The 21,088-nt window shown below is 39.4% G+C and overlaps 1 non-coding gene across 1 annotated transcript; it reads right to left on the reverse strand.

Annotated features, from left to right (window-relative positions):
- Positions 1-838: 838 nt before the first annotated feature.
- Positions 839-911, reverse strand: TRNAL-AAG (transfer RNA leucine (anticodon AAG)). The gene has a single exon. It is a non-coding gene; the product is annotated as a tRNA-Leu (tRNA).
- Between the last annotated feature and the right edge of the window lie 20,177 nt (positions 912-21,088).

Here is a 21,088-nt window from a genome sequence, read left to right on the forward strand (position 1 = left end):
CTCATTGACTGCCCTCTTCTGGACACAAATTTGATCCACAATCCTTCTTCTGGTTTCCATCATCCTTTTGCCTTGTAACTGGGGATAGAATCTTTCCCTAAAGTGTTCTTTTGCCTGCTGCAAGACTACCTTTGTCTAAGGAACTGCTCCCCCCACCCCCAGCGCGTGATACAAAGTCCCCTTTCCCCCCTTTATTTGCTATCTCACCCACTGAATCCATGCATCACCTTTATTTGCTGCCCATTTGACCAGATAATTTCTCCTTGTTTCTCTTGCTCCACTCCTCCCATTCCTCTCCCTCCAGCTGTGTGCCCCTCCCAAGTGTGGCAATATGCTGTTATTGCTAAAGATTTGCTAATTCCCTTACCCTAAGATTGTACTATGGCTCCTTAGTAAAGATACCTTCTGCCTTCATTATTTCCCGGTCTCATTCTTTATGTATTTATTTTAAAAGATTTATATTCTGCTTTATCTCCTTGGACCCTTCCATGCTATGTGTTGGCACTTCCCTATGAAGGAACCACTCCTAAACAGATTTACTCAAACCTAAGCTCCCTGCTATGTAGTGAGATTTACTTTCAGGAATATGGCCTCTCATTTCTTTAACTGAAAAAACACAATTTCTGTTTCACATTGATTAGTAACTTCAACTTCATGAAATTTAAAGAGGAAATTATTTACTACAAAGTTATTATGTCCACTGAACATATGAAGCTGCCTTATACTGAATCAGACCCTTGGTCCATCAAAGTCAGTATTGTCTGCTCAGACTGGCAGTGGCTCTCCAGGTTCTCAAGCTGAGGTTTTTCACACCTACTTGCCTGGTCCCTTTTTTAGTTGGAGATGCCGGGGATTGAACCTGGGACCTTCTGCTTCTTAAGCAGATGCTCTACCACTGAGCCACCATCCCCTTACTTACAAATAAGTAAGCAAATGCAACATTTCACTTCTGTGATGCAGTCAGGGCTTTTTTTTTTAGCAGGAATTCCTTTGCATATTAGGCCATGCACCCCGATGTAGCCAATCTCTCCAGAGCTTACAGTAGACCCTGTACTAAGAGCCCTGTAAGTTCTTGGAGGATTGGGTACATCAGGGGTGTGTGGCCTAATATGCAAATGAGTTCTTGCTACAAAAAAGTCCTGGATACAGTAATATGTAATAAAACAGAAATTCCTTGAGAAAGTACATAAAAACTTGTGATTCAGTAACACACATAAATTTTTTACTTAAAAAATGATCTATAAACTCTAACTGTAACCCTAAGCAGAATTTCACATTCTAAATCCATGGGAGTCAATAGGCATTGAAGGGTGTTACTAAGTTTTTAGGAGTGTGGTGTACGTCTCTTCTGTCATTCCCCTAACACTGCTTAATGAGATATCTCTGCCCGTTCCAATGAAAAAAAATCAAGCTTTTCATAAAATAAACATGAGAAATTTATTAAATGACTGATATAGACAGCATTTTAGTATGATCTATCTATAGTAGGAAACAAACATTCCTTTTCTGATCTATCTAGAATTAACTCCTTTTGACTCCCTTTATTGCATGACAAAAGTTTACTTGTGGGACTTAAAATATAAACAAATCCATAAGTATTATTGACATCTCTTTTCAAAGAACTTTCAGTCTGCCAGTCTATAGTTTCTTATTTCATAAGTATTTTCTGTTGTCTCATTAGAGCTGAACATTCATGAATAAAGACAGTTATTGTCAAATCAGGCTTGAAATGCCACTGCACTTTTGCTTTTATGAACTTCTTTTCTATGATGATGATCATCATCTTGTTCACTGCATTCTCAGCCTTTACCATTAAGAGAACTATCTTCAGCAGATCATTGCACCTGGGCTAAGGATTTTATTTTCATATCTGGTGCTCTCAGCTGTGTATATATTCAGAAAATATTAATGCCAGATCTTGGTCAGAACACATGTGTTACAAACAGGAAATCTGCCAAATAGAATAGATGTGAACATGGGGTCATTCATATTTAATGTAGCATAATTGCATGCATTGCAATGATTTGGAGAATGTAAAGAATCTATCCAAAAAAGGGCTTGTATTGCCAAGAGCTGCCTGAATCATTCTACTAGGCCTAGCTGCTGCTGCTGCTCTGAATCACAGCACTGCTCTCTGACATTGCCAGAATCCATATAAATCCCTGAGGAAGGAAGGTGAGCTAAGAATGGCTTACTGATAAAATAATGTCCCAATGGAAGGAAATAGTTATCGTAAGTCACTGCAGACAGACTACCAGGCACTTTGGCTCCAGTAATAGATAGCAAATGGAAAAATGCTGTGGTTGTTGCCACACTGGAGCAGGGCCCAAGGGTCCTAGCTGCCCTACTTTGCCCTAATGACATCACACCATTGCTCCTACCCATATGAAAATTCTTTAGAATGTTTTGAGTAACGTTTTTAACACAGTGTAGCCTCTGGAGATGCAGTTTAAAGGAAGGACTGGGGTCAGAAGAAATAATTATCTAAACATTTCGCCCATTCCTCCTTTTCCTGACATTCTCCACTTGGGCCTAAAAGCAGCTGGGTGGGTGGATACAAAGGGCAGTGGCCAAATGATGCCGTGGGGAAAGTCTGAAGAGCCTCTTTGCATTTGTACCACTTTTCTTTTACCACATCCTTGATCATATTCTGTAAAAACAAATTGTTAATACAAAAATAATTACAGAATATTTTTGGTATAAAAAGTATATACCTTTATATGGCATATAAAGTATAGATATTGTATTTGGGACTGCTTTGAAAGTATTTATAAGCACTTGTAGATTCAGGACTCAAAAATGGAAAGGGAGTATATTCGGCACAGCCCTGATGATAGAACCTATATTGCAAGGGTTCGGTGCTCTCGATTGGGGCTATTCCCCGAACTGTCTCCTTTAGCAACTATATTAACACAGTTGCAATTAGTGGAGGAGATGACAGAAGGCAGCCCTTTCCATCATTTGTGCTAGGTGGTCTAACAGCCAGTGGCCCCAGCCCTTCCAGAACTCAAAATTGTTTTAAATTGAATTACAAATGTTCTTCAGATGATATTTATATATTCTGGTATCACTGTGCCATTTCCTCTGCTATCCAACCAAGCCATCTAACAAAGAAAAAAAAAATCTACAGAAGAGTTGCTTCCTTGGAACCTGCTTGGATAAGGACAGGGATGAAAGCTTCATGGCTCGACTTTCTAGTCTTTCAGTCCATGTGGACTATCTGACTCCTCAAGCTGCTATTACTTACTCGTTCCCCAGCGAGCACTAAGATCAGGAACCCAAAATCTCCTGGTTGTCCCCGGGCCAAAGGAAGCCCGCTTGAAAGTTACAAGAGACCGGGCCTTCTCCGTAATGGCTCCATCTTGGTGGAACCAGCTGCCGGAAGAGGTAAGGGCCCTGCGGGATCTTACTCAATTCCGCAGGGCCTGTAAGACATCCCTCTTCCGGCTGGCCCACAACTAATCAGCACTGAGTACTGAATATCGAAGACTGAACATCAAATACTGAACTTGTAACCGATGAGTGTAGCTGTAGGACCGCCGTCTGAGTTTAATGTGTATGTATATAACAATTGTTTAGATTTTTAACTGTAAATTATGAAATGTTAATTTTAATGTTTAATTTTAGATTCCATGTTAGTTTTATATGTTGTAAGCCGCCCTGAGCCACCTAGTGGGAAGGGCGGGATATAAATCTTAGATAAATAAATAAATAAAAATGTTCTAAACTGCATTGCAAATTTTTTTTTCTCTTCTCACATGGCTGCCTGGAAACTGTTTGCCAGGTTTTGGACATATTGTTAACATGTGTCCAAACAATGAATACTGCTTACTGTATGGGTGCAAATAACAGTGGGTGATTTTAAATTTTGTATGATTTGGCCATTGCAATCCTGGGGAAAATATAATGTCAGCAAACAAGTAAATTATGAGAGTGTATCAACAGCAGTTCTCTAGTTACAGATAGTGCTAAATCCCTCCAACAGTACAAATGCAATATCCTTGCTTTAGAATTTGAACATATCATCAGCAAGACCATATGAGAGAGTCTAACTCCTGAGAAAATGGACACTGCATGTATGGCATATTGTCTTATATAACACATTACTTGCATGGACTGCAGTATTGTACAAAATACCTGTGGGCTTGGCCTGGTATCCTTTGCTAATAAAACGACAAACAGGAAACAACCAGTGTAATGTCCTCATAAATATTTTGCAGGCTTTGAAGGTGTTTGGATCCTGATCAAAATCTTTTCCACATTCCCAAAAGAAATTAGGGTCTCACATTAAGAATTTATGCATGCACACTGTACAAGTAGAAATATTAATGTAAATAATATAGTATTTCTCCCCAAGACAGAACTATAAATTAGAAGGCAGCATAACACAGAAAGCATTCTGATCAATAGCTACAACTTCTACTAAAATCATTATTTTATATTGATTGTTGACAACATAAATTGTATCAAACCAGAGTGAAATGGAATGTAGCAGATGGTAAGGTGAATGTGAGAAAATAAGCTGTACTGGAGGGGGGGATGTGGAAAATGATACCACATCTCAGGTCTATTTTAAGAGCCATTGCTATCAATGAAGAGTAACTCAAGTGGTCTGTGAAATAAAGCAATAAAGTAATGTTAACAGCATGTACTCATTTTTCTCTAGTCTCCTGCCCTGTTTATCTTTGATGTTGTTGTACTGAATTGTTTCTTGGTTGTTGTTCTCCCAAGGTGTGTCTGTCACTAATACATTCCTTTCATCTACCATCCGGTCTTTATTGGTTTTTCTTAACTTATATTCCATAAGCACACAATTTTGATATTCACATGCTCGTATTCTCTTATCATGTGTCATGTGAAACTCTCTGTGTGCAAAGAGGACAATGGCTTTACAGCTTTTCACTGAGATCACAATAAGTAGTATATAAAGCATCATTTCACAAAACCATGGTTACTTGTAACATTAAAATATGGATAGTCTATCAAATCGGAGTTTGTTGGTCTGCATCAATTCATGTTAGGGTGTGTACATAATTTGTTAATCACAGTTTGTTAAAATAATTGTTTTTGTGATATCTAGAGTGGGTAGATGATCCTTTGGAATAACACCACCTGTTGCAGACACCTGATCATAAGAACATATGAAAAGCCATCTTGGATCAGACCAGTAGTCTATCTAGTCCAGCAGCCTGTCCAACACAGTTGCCACCTTCAGTTACTCTGAAGGGCCAACAACAGGACATAGAGGCCATGGCCTTCCCTTGCTACCTCCTGGCACTAGTATTCAGAGGTTTACAGCCTCCAATGTGGAGGCTCCTGTTAGTCATCATGGTTAGCAGCTGCTGATGGACCTATTATACTTGCATTTTCCTAATTCCCTTTTAAAGCTGTTTATGCTTGTAGCCATCACTACATCCATTGGCAGTGAATTTCACATTTTAATCACTTATTGAATTAAAAAGTTATTTCCTTTTGTCTTTCCTGAATCTACTACCCATCACTGGATGTCCCAGAGTTCTAATATTTTAGGAGACAGAGAAAAAGTTCTTTGTCCATTCTCTTTACTCCATATCATGTTGTCTTTTTTCTAAACTGAAATTCCCAACTCTTCATAGGAAAGATTAGCCCTTCTTCATAGGAAAAGTTAGAGCACCTTTCCACTTGGTTTCCCTCTTCTGTACTCCCCCCCCCAACTCTGAGATGTAGTGACCAGAACTGCACATAGTATTCCAAATGAGTGGTGAGGTCAGACGTTCAGAAAATCCCGCTACGGGCATGAGTGGAGTCCGGAAGCATGTCGGATTTTAAGCAGTGGTCCAAACATCAGCATCTGCGAATGGTGGTTAGCTCGTTCGAGTCCCACGTTGAGATGACTGGGGCGTGGACTAATTTGATACTGCTTTAAAACCGGAACAAAATTCTTCTGACAGTTCCTGAGCGGAATTTCTCTGTTTGAACGCTCCATCATCGGTGACTCGTCGGAAGCGCACCACCGTTTCCCGTTCAAAGCTCCCTGCCAGTGATATCACAGCACCAGTGAATGAGCGAGTGAATGTTGGCTTGATAAATCGTTTACCTGTCCCTATGTCCGGAAACAAAACTCACTTTTGAAACTAGATGTGAACTGATTTGAATTCCTGGGTTTTTTTCTGCGCGCATAGTGCTCGTGCTGGAAAAGTAGTGCCAACGGACTAGCAAAACTGTTAGTAATTCGACCCATTTAAAAGTGACGCGCATCCCTGCCCTCAAGAACGTGGTCAGGGTGGGTGTGCGAGGTCTCTCATGGAGAAGGAGGAGACGCTGGATCTGCTCGATAGTGCAGATAGCGAGCATCACTGTGCCTGTGCTAATGCAGATTGATGTCTCATGAAACGAGGTCCAGTAAAGCACTCTGATCGACCAGCGATGGGACCTACATGGGATAGAACGGGAGCCCGGCTGTTGTCTGATCGGGAAATTGGTTGTGCAGATTATAATAGAGGTGCGTTGCAGATGGATTTAATGGTGAGTGTGACCGCACCCGAGGTTGCGCAATACATATGTATGAGGGCATTATAATATTGGCCCAGCATAAGAGTTTGCCCATTCTACTGCTGCAGCACACCAGGTTGACATTTTCATTGACCTATCCACTACAACCTCTTTTCCTCTTCATCTCAGCAACTTCAGACCCCATCCTTAGAGTATAGTTGGACTGAAGTTTTTTGTTCCAATATACATCACCTTCTACTTAACTTTAACTGAACTTCATTTGCCTCATTGATGCCTACTCCAACTTGTGAAAATCCTTGTTAAGCTTGTCAAGGTTGTCCTCGCTTTTCACCATCCTAAATAATTTGGGGTTATCATCAGACTTCGCCACTACATTGCTCACCCCCAGTTTTTTTCTTCAAATGGATACAAATATCTCTTTTGTATTGTTAAAAAGAAGGTGGAAAACACTACACTGTTGATGAAACAACAGTCTGAAAGAAAATAATTAGACACAGGAAAAAATCAGGTGCTTCTGTATCTTTCCAATATGAGTTTAAAAATTATCCATAGTTGTATCTATTTCACAATTTAAACATCTTTTTTAATCTTCCAAAGGAAAATGTCATTTTAATAATTTAATTTGGAAGCTGGGCATCACATAGATTAATGTATATAATTACTCCCAGACAATTAAAGGTTCTTTAGGAATAAAGTACTTTCAGACATGAACATGTCAACACTGAATTTTATAATTAAGGAAGATAAGAAACAAGCTTAAGTGCTAACTACAAAGATTATGACTGCCCACAGGTGTCACATATAATAAGGTCAAGTAGAAGCTATTGAGGTCAGAGGCAGTATCCAGTACTTCCAAAATGTCAGATGCTGCACCAATAGAGTGACTCAGCTCAAGAGGGACTCAAAAGGTTTGTGCTGTGAAGGACTCCGGAGTGGTTGCTCAATTTACATCCTCTATTCCTCTCCATTTCTCCTTCTCACTACGTTTGACCTCCTAGCCCAAGTTGTCCAATGACTTTTTTAAAAAAATAAACTGGAGTAGCATGGTGAACACTTCTTCATATTGCTCTTGAAATTTCCATAAGGCACCATGTTGTTGTTACTGTTTCACAATTCATATCAAGAAATGAGCTAGCACAAATAAAAGTAATCAACAAGAATCAAACAGTATCAAACCAGACAATGTGGGGGGCGGGGCCTAGTGAAACAAGATGGCAGATGTGTAATTTTTATGCTCCAATCCCTTCCAACCCTTCTCTGCCAAAGACTCTATTTTCTATTCATCACGGCTCTCCAGAACCAAGGTACAAGTTCTACTAATTCTCCTATACTGCCCTGGACTTTTCACTAACATTTTGGCTTGCCTATTGATCTCTAATCAGGCTGACTAAAAAAGGCGGGAAATTACAGGGCCTTTGACAAAATGACGATAAAGGCAAATGCTGTGACTAAACAAGAACTGACAATCCTAAAATCAGAGCTTGTCTCTACAATTTGCCAGGTGGAAAATGAAATCCTGACTAAAATGCCTTCTCTGTTGGACCCACTGACAGAACAACTAAAAGAAATTAAAGTTTCCCTGGGGCAAGTAAATAAAAAGGCTAAGAGGGCTTTAAATGCAAGTATTGCTGTACAAGATGAGACCCAATCATTACAAAAAGATATGTCTGAAACAAAGGAAAGGCTTTTACTCCTCGAGTCAGCAGCTAAACAAGGAAACCTGAAATTTCATGAGATGACTGAGGGGCTGGAAGGAACATTTGAGCTAACCTCGTTTATGGTCACCTGGATTGCCTCAGAACTGTCACTGGAACAAGCCCCTACCTCTCTAATCATGAAAGTTTATAGGCTGGGCAGCCCACACAATCCAAGACGAATTATGCCCAGAGACATCGTGATCACGCTTTCTGACCTATGGCTTAGGAAAAAAATTCTGGATGCTGCCCGTCTGAATGGCTCTCTCAAGTTCAATGGTGCTGACCTCCAGGTTTTCCCTGACATACCAGCAGGTGCTCTCATGATTCACCGCAGTCTTAAAGCCACTACTGCTTGTTTACAAGAAAGAAATCTCCAATACACATGGCTAACATCAGGGAAACTCTCAGTCATGCACCAGGATCGACAGCTCTTAGCCTGGGATGAGGACAGTGGCAGGCATCTCCTTTGTGTGCTGCATCTAGATCCTGAGCTAGAAGGAGAGCGCTCAGTGCAGAAATGCAAGATGTCATCACCCACTGCTTCACAGAAGAGCACAAAACAACATGTCAGATAGACCTGCCTTTGTACAACCTTCAGAATTTCTGGTCATGTTACTGAGTGACTTTGGAGAGTCTATGTAGCTTTATTTTTAACTTCAGGTTTCATGCAGTTCTGTTACTAAGTTGTTATTCATAGTTCAGGCTAGCAGGAAGGGGGGGAGGGGCTATCGAAACTATAGCCTCTGTTAGCGTTTTGTGGGATTCTTACACTTTTACAAGTTGTAAGTGTTGGGTTTTGACTAGCTGATCACATACTGAGTGTTTTATTAGGAAAGCAACTGCTAATCCACAGCTGATTGTCAGTGTGTGGAGTAGAAGATGTTTTTGAATTTTGTTTGATTTAGATTTTTAATTTTTGTAAAGGGTATAAGGGGATTGGGGTTTCTGTTGTGAATGGGGTGGGAGGGGGTGGTTTAACTCCGTTGGGAGTTTTAAATCAATTTTCTACAATAATTACTGCTGTGGGTTAATTCTGTTGTCTAGGAAGTAATTATATAATTTAACTGATCTCTTTCTACATGTTGGACACTTCTAATCCACTATTATCTGCTTTGGTGACTCCACATTTTGGTTTTAGATTCACAGCTTTAACTCTGTCATTCTCCAGAACACTACTAGTGGAGCAGAAATCTTATTTTTGTAAGTAAATTAGGCAGTTTTTAATACTATTACATCTTCAAGTGTTCTTCTTAGAGCATAGGTACTCTTTATACTTAAAATTTTTTGCAGCCTTGTCTTCTCCTTATTCAAACTGTTATACACTCTATCTTAATCATGGACACTGCTTTAAAAATAACTTCTCTGAATGTCCGTGGCCTCAATAATAAAATTAAATAAAAACGAATGGCCACACACATTTTGAAGTCTAAACCTGAAATATTATTTATACAAGAATCACATATTAGATCTGAGTCAGTGCCAGTTCTCAAAACTGTTTGGTACACAGCACAACATTAAGCTCCCGGCTCAACTAAAGCCTGGGGTGTTGCGATTCTAATTGCCAAAACAATACCTTTTCTGCTTTGTGATAAAACACAGGATGACCATGGTAGGTTTCTATTTCTCAAAGGTTCTATTAATGGTCAGACTTTGACACTGGCATCAATCTATGCGCTTAACTCTGGTCAAATAAAATTATTGGAAAATAATAATTATATAAAATTATTAAAAAGCTCAGCCAATTTCAAGAAGGGGTTCTTATCATAGGTGGTGATTTAAATTATCTGGTAGATTTATATTTGGACAAGTTAGGCAAACCAATTCAGCGGCAGCAGAACAAAACTGATGCCAAAACTAAACTGCATGTTCTGTTGGGAAGATATAGACTCTGTGATGTTTGGAGACATTCACACCAGAAAGGCAGAGACTACACTTTTTTCTCTTCCTGCTTTAACACTCACACTAGGATTGACTATGTTCTGATCTCACAATCCTTGGTGGATAATCTGGTTTCCTCTGACATAGGAATCACTATGTGGTCTGACCATGCCCCTGTGAACTGCAAACTAACAGGATAGGGGACTCAGCAGTGTGAATACAGTTGGGTATTTAATAAATCTATTTTTTCTTATCTTATGAAAATTTTTATCTTATGAAACTTACAAAAACAAACTCTCCACTACAATTAAAATTTATCAGGCTGATAATATTGATTGTCAAGTTCCTCTACCGACAAAATGGGAGTCTCTAAAAGCCATCCTCCGAGGCATGCCAATTTCTTTGGCTTCTCACCTAAAATGGGATAGGGAGCAGAAAGTTGAATCCTTAACACAATTCATAAAGTAACTGGAGGAAGCTCACAAGAAGACCGGTAGCAAAAATATATATAAAAGACTCTTAGCAGAATGCAAAGTTCTTTAGACACTTGAGTCATCTTGCATTCAGAAGAACTTGCTCTACATGAAACAACACTTTTGGCAACAAACTCCCAGGAATTTAAAGATACTCTCCTGGAGGATGAAGGAAAAAAGATCAATGAGGCATATACACCAACTAAAGACAGCTCAGGGAAGCTGTAAACTGGAACAAATAAGATTGTTAAGGTTCTTGTTAAGGTTCTTGCAGATTATTAGGCCAAGGACCTGCCTACCTTAGGGACCACCTCTCTCCATATATCCTCCAGAGAGCACTGAGATCTAGCTCCCAAAATCTTCTAAAAATCCCTAGACCGAGGGAAACCAAACTGAAAACAACACGAGAGCAGGCCTTCTCAATAATGGCTCCCCATTGGTGGAATCAACTACCAGCGGAGGTTCGAGCCCTGTGGGACTATAATCAGTTCCACAGGGCCTGTAAAATTGTCCTTTTTCAAATGGCCTACAAGATGGAATCCTGAAGTGACACCTAGCCATCTGATATATACTGTGTTGTACTATAGCACCTTTAACTGTTGTGGTTTTAATTAATTTATTTGAATGTATTTTATTGTATAAAGTATTTATCGTAATCATGGCACATGCCATGTCTGTGAGCCGCCCTGAGCCTGCCTCGGCGGGGAGGGTGGGATATAAATAAAAGTTATTATTATTATTATTATTATTAGTCCCTTTATGCAGCTACACAAATAGATGCCCAGTCCATTAAAAATTATCTCCTTTCATCTGCAAGTTTCAAAACACTATCTGATTTGCACAAATCTTTTTTGGATCAACCTATAAGGCTGGGTGGGGGGGGGAGTTAGAAAGCTGAGGTCAAAGGGTCAGATAAAGGTAAGTTGATGGTTGGTTGGAAAGTAGAGAGGGTTGCCAACTCCAGGTTGGGAAATACTTGGAAATTTGAGGGGTGGAGCTTGGAGAGGGTGGGGTTTGAGGAAGAGCGGGAACTCAAGCAGGTACAATGCCATAGACTCCACCCCAAACCAGGCATTTCCTTCTGGGGAACCATTGTTGCCAATCTCCAGGTGAGTAGGGAATAAAAGCTAAAATAGCCTTTGTGAAAACCAGCCTCTATATAATACCCAAAACAATTCACAACCAATAGTTATTATGAAAAAGTATGGAATTCTTATTGGTTAAACATTGAAATCAATGAATTTCAAACTGAAAGAATGCTGACACCACCCACACTCAAAGTCCTCCCGAGTGCAATTAATGCCAGTTTTTCTGAAGCAAGCAGGTCTGGGCAGAAATTTAAAGTTAAGTTTTTTTCACAAGAGTCCAACACTCCAGAATGCAATATTTCTAGTACAGCAAGGCGAAGATAATACACAACGAGGTTGTACTTGATCCCCCATTTCACTTCCGGCTTCCACGAGCTTTAAGAAAACATTTTACAAATTCCAAACTGAGTCAAACCGCTTCTTAACATTCCCAAGGATTACAGAAAGGACTTGGAAATAATAATAACTATTGGTTGTGAATTGTTTTGAGTATTGTTTAGAGGCTGGTTTTCACAAAGGCTATTTTAGCCTTTATTCCCTCTTCAATTTCCACGATACTCTTGTTTGGGTTGCTTAATCTCCAGGTGAGGCCTGGCAATCACTCAGAACTACAACTACTCTCCAGATGGACAGATATCAATTCCCCTGGAGAAAATGGTACACTCTGACCAATTTCTCACTAGGCTTGTTCTGGTCTCAGAGCCTCCCCCCCCCCCAGCACTTCTGTCTAATTTAGAGTTCTTTTTCTCCCAAACTATGGTGTGGCTGTTACAGGAGGAGGTTAAGTTGGAGGTTAATTGATGCTTGAAGCAACAATTCCCTAGTTTTAAAGCTTTATTATGTTTAGGATTATATTTTATTGAAACATTGCAGGACCCTCTGCAGTTACCTTGAACCATTCTAGAATGGCCCTTCATTCACACTAGCCTCTCTGTCTTTGATTCACTAACTGCCCATATTAATAGAACGGAAGACACAAATTTATGATGAAGGATTGGTAGTGTGTATTTATTTTATTTATTTATTTACGTCAAACTTCTATCCTGCTCTGTCTGCAAGCGGACTCAGGGTGGCTAACAACATTCATATTTTCAAATTAAAACTAATTTAAAAACATTATGTGGTGTTGTACCACTACAATATAAGTGAGTTCTTCTTTTTTGACGGTGATCATATAGTAGCTTTATAATGATGTGGGGTGGCAGTTCTCTCCTGGCTAGATATCAAAGGCCTGTTGGAACAATTCAGTCTTACAGGCCCTGCAGAAGGTAGAAAGATCCCGCAGGGCCCTTATGGCCTCTGGGAGAGCATTCCACAGTTCTGGTGCTGCCACCGAGAAGGCCGTAGCTCGTGTCAAATGCAACCTAGCCTTCTTTGGCCCAGGGATGGACAATAGATTTTTTGTCCCTGAACACAGTGCTCTCTGGGGAACATGTGGGGAAAGGCAGTCGTACAGATAGGCCCTGACCATAGAGGGCTTTAAAGTTCAATACCAACACCTTGAAATGGACTCGGAACACAATAGGTAGCCAGTGCAGCGTTTTCAGTACTGACTGAAGTGTAAACCATGTGTTGCAATCAGCCCCCAAAATCTTACCTCTTTTCTGGGGCTCACAGTGTAAACTGTATATCCTCACATCTCATCTCCAGACACTTTTATAACAATATTGGATTTGCTTACAAGATAAATTATAGTTCCTTTTTACACTAAATATTCAACTGGACAGATAACACACAAGTGAAGGGAAAACAACATTTTTATTTAACAGGGGAAAAGAGTACCCAACGGAGCAAGTATTATGTGTGGAATGTTTCAGTGTAAATGGGTAAAATTACTTTCAACTGAGACCCAACTGTTACAGCCTTTCCCCAAGGGACTGAATAATTTGTAACAGTCCAATTTACAGTAAACAAACACTGAGGTGAGATTCTTGCTTCCTCTTCCCAGAACTTTTATCTCAAGTTAGGAGGTTTACTAGACCTGGTTATCAAAGTGCAAGCTCTTTCAAAGGCATAGGTTTTTCCTTTCACCTCACAGTTTCTGTGAGTTTTCAGAAACTGTCTAGGTAGATTTGGTGATTTTAGCTTTTACCAGGATGCTTATTTATCACCTTTATAAAAAGAGCTTTCTCTCTTCCAACCCAAATCCTACCTAAAAGCCAAATAAAATCCTGGCTAAACTGATGCTCTTATCCAGAGCCTCTGATTCCATCTGAGAAGTTTTTCCTCCTGCTTTTAAAACTGAGGTTTCCTCATCCTTTCCCATCCAATGGAGTTTGATGGCCTCTGATTTTCTGACAATCACTTGGATTTGCCTAAGGCTATAATCACAAGGATTGTTTGAGAGCCCCAGAAAAGAGGTAGGACTTTGGGGGTTGATTGCAACACATAGTTAAAATAAACCATGGTTGACTGTGATGTTTTAATATAGTTCTAGCATAAATGGAACATTCATATATGTATTTTTCACTCTCGCAAGGATTGTTTATTGCAATTGTTAAATATTGTGTTTTTTCAGCAGTATGTTTTACAGAAGGTTTGCAGTGTTGCTGATTCACACATTACAGAGTTGGATGTACACTTGCAGTAGGTTTCCATTTCTCAACACAGTCAATAATGTTCCCTGAGATTCTATCAGGTAAAGAAAATGGGGTATCTAGAAGGGTTATCCTTATCTCTCTGCATGCTATAATCACAATCCAAATTGGGCACATGTGCACAGTATTTGAGGAAAACGCACAACTCATGTGTGGCTGTTACATGTGTCTGGAGATCCCAAACCCAACTGTGTGCTTCATGAAATGTGAATCAGATTTTGAGATATGTACAACTATGAGGAGTGGTCAATTCCTGCCTCCTGGGGACAAAGTTGAGATAGTATGTTGTTGTTTGACAATACCAGTTATATCTTGGTTCTTCTAAAGAGATCTTGTAACTAACTGGTGAGAGCCAGTTTGGTATAGTGGTTAAGTGTGCGGACTCTTATCTGGGAGAACTGGGTTTGATTCCCTACTCCTCCACTTGCACCTGCTGGAATGGCCTTGGGTTAGCTATAGCAGGAGTTGTCCTTGAAAGGGCAGCTACTGTGAGAGCCCTCTCAGCCCCACCCACCTCACAGAGTGTCTGTTGTGGGGGGAGAAGATATAGGAGATTGTAAGCCGCTCTGAGTCTCTGATTCAGAGAGAAGGGTGGAGTATAAATCTGCAGTCTTCTTCTAAATTCAATTTTTGAATTATAATCCTATTTCCAAATTTCCTATTAAAAATAAAGGAATCAGGCAAAGTCATTTCCCCCATAAGTACTGAATAAAATTGAAATTGTTTCCAGATATTAGTAACTTTCAGTTAGGTCCATTAGTAACAAAAAGAATTACTAGCTTGAGGCAAAGAGTGTTCTCTCATTAGATAACTTGGGCTTTAGTGATAGTCTTGTTTAGTGAATGTGATAGCAAAATGAACTATGTCCATATGAATTTATATGTCAGAGATGGAAAGCTTTTACAGAGATGTTTTGCAACAGGGGAAGACTCCATTTCCTGAAGAAAAGTACCATTACTAATGGGATAGATCTGTGAGATCATCATTATTATTACTAATTCTCATAGCCAGATATTTGACTGGTAGATGGTGTTGTGCAATTTGAAATCTAGCCAAGTTCTTGGGAACTGCGGATGTACCTTTACAAGATTCTTGCTGTTCCAAGCAACACTGTCTTCAGGAGCTGAGCTGGAGTTATTTGCTCAATGCCCAGAATGTCCTAGTGTCCCTTGAACTTCCTAGGCACTCCTCCTAAGTTTCCAATGACAAGTGGCACAATGGTAACCTTCTTCTCCCAGAGGTGCTCTAACTCTGTTCATAGATCTCAATATGTTATGGTTTTCTCCTTTCTTTTCTATTCTGTCTCCTGGGATTGCAATGTCTCATTTTTTCTACAGTTATGATACCAGTGTGTTACACTCCTGTTTACAATCAAAAGTACCAAAATATCTTTGTTTCATCATTCTCCATGATCTTGTCTAGTTTATGCTCCCATGAATTTTTGGCTGATGGCAAGTCATACTTCAAGAAGAAGAAGAAGAAGAATGTATAACCCGCTCTTTACTCTGAATCTCAGAGTCTCAGAGTGGCCTATAATCTCCTTTCCTTCCTCCCCCACAACAGACTCCCTGTGAGGTGGGTGGGGCTGAGAGAACTCTCACAGAAGCTGCCACTTTTCAAGGACAGCTCTATGGCTGACCCAAGACCATTTCAGGAGCTGCAAGTGAAGGAGTGGGGAATCAAACCCAGTTCTCCCAGATAAGAGTCCACACATTTAATCACTCCACAAAACTGCAAAGATTCCAGTGCAACATAGCTGCAGCTCTATTGTGATGTTCTTTATTGTCATTTTGAAGAATTTTACTGCAGGCATTGACCATGTGGTCAACTGTTACATCTTCTGTCTTGCAAAGTCAACATTTGTTATCATCACTGGTCTTCTGAATCTTGGCTTGCATAATGTTCATTTGGTGTGTCTGCTCTTTTGCAGCTAGAATGAGTCCTTCAATTTCTTTCTTCAAGAATCTGGAGCCACTACCAGGTTGTTTGTTGGGTCTTTCAAATATTGTCCATGCAAGTACTTTTCCTTCCAATTGTCAAAGTGAGTTTTGATTGCAAATCTTTTTGTAATCTTTGGTTTTTGTAACCTTAAATAATTCTGCCTTGCATAGTTCAACTGGAAGCTTCTCTTTGCTTTTCTTGGTGTAATCATTCAGTGCTTGTTTTTCTTCAGCTGCTTCAGGAAAAAGAAAAAGAAGATAATGATATTGGATTTATTCCACACCCTTCACTACCTAAAGGAGTCTCAAGGCAGATTACAATATCCTTTCCCTTTCTCTCCCCACAACAGGCATTCTGGGAGGTAGGTGGAGCTGAGAGAGCTCTGACAGAAGCTGCTCTTGAGAGGAACAGCTCTGTGCGAACTTGTGACTGACTCAAGGTCACATCAGCAGGTGCATGTGGAGAAGTGGGGGATCAAACCCAGTTATCCCAGAAAAGAGTCCAGGCACCTAATCACTACACCAAACTGGCTCTCAGGAAACCTCTTCCACCTAATTTTCTTGGTAAGTGAAGACAATCAAAATCACTTCTAGAGCATTGTGAGTGTTGCATCATCATAATCTTGCAAGTTTTGTGATATATTGCTTCTTATTCTGCATGTTTCTAATCAATAATGCCAGCTGTGTATCTTAGAACTGGGACTGCCTGTATGTTAACTCTCTTTATTGTGCTGCCCCATTAAATTTATTTGCAGTATTTTTAAAAACTCTTTGGAAGTACGCCTTGGTTGTGTTTCTCTTAGCAAGGGTATGCTTGATGTTGTCAGCTTACAAGATATTTGCAGTTTTCTTCAAAGCCCAGTGTTTTGATGTTGTTCTTGTTTGACATCTTGATTTCTTCTTGTTCAACAATTTTTCTTCTATTCAGTGCTAATGGTGCACATTTGTCAAGGCCAAATGCCATTGCTGTATTTTTATGAATATTTGAACTGTATTTAGTAAAGAACCAATATTTTAGGATTACTTTACACAAATTTTTAAATGTGAAATCTTTGGGCTTGTCTTTGAAAGCTCATATTCTAGGCTTGTGCTGTTGAGAATGATTGTGAGTAGTATTAGGGCAGTAGTTCTAGTTAGTCTCCTTGGAAAATTTATCTTTTGATAACTGTTCAAATTTCTTCTCCATTTACTATCATCCCAGTGTTTGTCGGTGCGGGTGTGTGCAGAGTGAGCGGTGTGATATATACAACAGTGAGCCCCAGTAAGGAAGTGAGCCAGACACCTGCAGCTAGTGCTAAAACAGTGTATTTACAGATTATATACAACGTGTCCACTAGTGCAGTAATATACATCAACCTTAGGATCAAAGTGCTCCGCCAGCATGTGACTCCTCAAAGAGAGACCTGTGCACTGGTAGTGCAGTCCATATATAGTTCCATCAGCCAATCCTGGCAGTCCATAGTCATGCTGACTCAGCAGGTACTTTCCACCTGTCCTTTACCGGCCAGAACCGGCTTGCTGATAAGGTCACTGTGACCTAGCCTGCCAGCTAGATCACTTGCTGTCATGTTGTAGCTGTCAAACTGTATAAAGGCAGACTTAATACTAACAGTGTTCTCAGAAATTCCTTTTGTTCATATGATATAACTGAATTGAGCTGTAGATATTCTTGAATGAAACTGGTACAATTCCTGTCAGTAGTTTAAAAATTGCAACGGGGCAGAAGTTGTTTGGCACTGCTCCTTTCTCTTTGTTCTTTAGAATAAGAAATGTCCTGCTAGTTGTTATCCAATCTTCTACCAATTTGGAACAGATTATATCATTAAGCTGTTGCACCAATCATGGTTAAAGACTTGTCATCTTTTGAGCCAATAGCTATAGACTTCATGTCTTTCAAGTGCTGTCCAATTTTAACTTTCATAAGTTTTTTTTGTAGGCTTTCCAGGGTTATTGTAAGAAGACATACAGGATGATCTTAACATGCTGGAAAACTGGGCTAAAACAAATAAAAATAATTTTAACAGGGATAAATGTAAAGTTCTGCATCTAGGTAGGAAAAATCTAATGCATCATTATAGGATGAGAGAGACTTGTCTTAGCGGTAGTATGTGTGAAAAGGATCTAGGGGTCTTAGTGAACTGTACACTGAACATGAGTCAGCAGTATGATGTGGTGGCTAAAAAGGCAGATTCAATTTTGGGCTGTATCAACAGAAGTATAGTGTCCAGATCACATGAAGTGATGTTATTATTTTGCTCTGCTCTGGTTAGACCTCACCTAGAGTATTGTGTTCAGTTTTGGGCACCAAAATTTAAGAAGGATATAGACAAGAAGGGTCTAGAGAAGCTGGCACTGTCACCTTGGCATAGCTTTGATATGCCAATAAAGGTCTGTCTGACAAACTGGAATGTGTCCAGTAGAGGGCAACAAAGATGGTGAGAGGTCTGGAGATCAAATCTTATGAGGAAAGATTGAAGGAGCTGGGTATGTTTAGCCTGGAGAAGAGATGACTGAGAGGTGACATGATCACCATCTTCATGTTCTCGAAGGGCTGTCATATAGAGGAATGTGTGGAGTTGTTTCCTGTTGCCCAAGAAGGTCAGACCAGAACCAACAGACTGAAATTAAATCAAAAGAGTTTCCAGCTCAACATTAGCACTGGGACAGTGTATAGAGACATAATGTACAGTCTCTGTCATTTGGCAATAAAGGTAATGGCAAGTTGCTTGTGGGCCAAATTAGAGCCATGGATGGGCTTGTTCCAGCCCACATGCCTTATGTTTGACACCCCTGGTCTAGAGGAAACAAAAGTATTACATGCCAGCAGTACAGACAAACATTGTTGACAAGGACAACCAAAACAGCTCCAGTCCCAAACACCAATTGTCATGGATCTATAAAATCCATTTTATCCTAGATTTCCTACACCTATCTACCCTCACCCATTTTACCATTCCCTCAAAGGCAACTTTTGCATAGGCCTGTCATTGTTCAAATCAAATTACTCCAAATAGTTTTTTTAGTTTTTTTTAAAGCCAGTATTATGCTGCTTTGATTCTATCTGACTGTAAAAGTTAAGAACTAAAGAAAAGGAGTGTACGATTGACCAAAATAGTAGAATTAAGACTCTTAGTTCTTACATAATGAGATGATGGAGCCAAAGTTACAGGCAATTGTCATGTCCTCAATTTTAGGTGCTACTTAGAAGATGTTATCTTCAGCTGAACAATTTTCTGTAATAGTTCCTGTGACACAAATTGATGGATGAGTTAGCATTGTATTGTTTACTAAGTAGAATTTTCATTTCCCATATAAGGACTTTAACTATCAAAGCCATATGGTTTTCAGAAGATTTTGCTGAAGGTTATAAGGGCACTTAAATCAAAGGCAAAAGTCCTTTGGATTCAGTAGCTTCTAACCCAAGATCTGAGCTCTATAGAGGAGACATAAAGCTTGGCATCTTTCATGTGCAAGTAAGGATAAACACAGCCAGAAAGGAGTTGCTCAAATGATGACAGCAATGGGCTATTTTAGGTTTAGGTTTTCCTTAAAGCAGGGGAAAAGCTTGCCATGTATATCAGGCTAGTTATATCCAAGTATGATCATCCCATGCCTTTATTTGGGGGTGGTGCTGCGGAGAAAATGAACAATTATATAATTCATAAGGATTATTTGTTAAAAAGCTTTTCTTGACAACATATCAAAATCAACTGGAAGTAAGTGCTGCTAGAAATAGCAAAGTCACACTATAAAGCTAATATCTGGAGTGCAAACTTAGAAGGCTACTACAATCCTTCTTTGCTCACTTAATGCAGGATCTGTAATTGAATCTAGTATTTTCTCTATATTCTGTATGTTTGCAAATGAAATAGATATTGTAAGATCCAATTTTCTTTTACTTAAATGACAATAAACCCTGGAATATTTACTAAGACAAGAGAGGGGAGCAGAAAAACATACATAGATATTAGAAAGAAAAGGAATCATAATTGTTTTTCACATTCCTCTGAAGTATAGGAAAAGAAGCAATGGATGTAAATTTTAATTCCACATAGGAATTAATTCCACATAGGAATAAAGGGATTTAAAAAGTTCAACAGCAATGGAAAGGCCACTGTAGAACATCATGTCTTGGAGGTTTTCAAAGCTCATTGAGCACAGATGTGCTAGAGGTGCTGTGCCTTTACCTTATTCCTAAAGTTTATTACTTCTTATATGGAAAGAAAATTTTACATGGAAGAACATTCAGAGAACTTTCAGATTGGTGACTTCTCCTTGCCATGAAAACTGAGGTAGTCCATTAAGGCTTGACACAAATGGACAGTTGGATCAGCATCATATTTCTTGTGAAATCCTATGCTAGGCAGCTACCATTGCCCAAGTATATTTAAATCTTTCTTTTTTGCCAAAAGAGACTACAGCTTGCTAAATGCAAAAAAGTATAAATTAAAAACTCAGTTTACAATTACAGGAGATATGAAAAAAGTGGGCCAGTTAAATCAAAACAGGAATAAAGGCAGGAACTCAATGAGTGACTCTGAATCAGTTAGAAGCCTGATAGCCTTCATTTGATGTGATCAGATATTACCCAGTGAATACAAATGTGGGGTGCAAATTTGTAAACATTTTTAAATTTCTATTAAAAGCAACCTCCCTGGAAAACTGCATTCCCTGTGAAACTAGACCTTATATTACAATGTTCTCTAAGACACAACCTTCATTTGTTTTGGTTTGATTCAGCAGGAACTCATTAGTATGCGAGGCTACACCTCTGACATCACCATTATTTGCATACTAGACCACACCTCTGACATCACCATTATTTGCATAATATGCCACACCTTTGACATCATCATTTGCATAATAGGCTGCACCTTTGACATCACTATCATTTGCATGCAAGGCCGTGCTTCTGACATCACC

Source organism: Heteronotia binoei, chromosome 2 (genome assembly GCF_032191835.1).
Source record: "Heteronotia binoei isolate CCM8104 ecotype False Entrance Well chromosome 2, APGP_CSIRO_Hbin_v1, whole genome shotgun sequence".
NCBI lineage: Eukaryota > Metazoa > Chordata > Lepidosauria > Squamata > Gekkonidae > Heteronotia > Heteronotia binoei.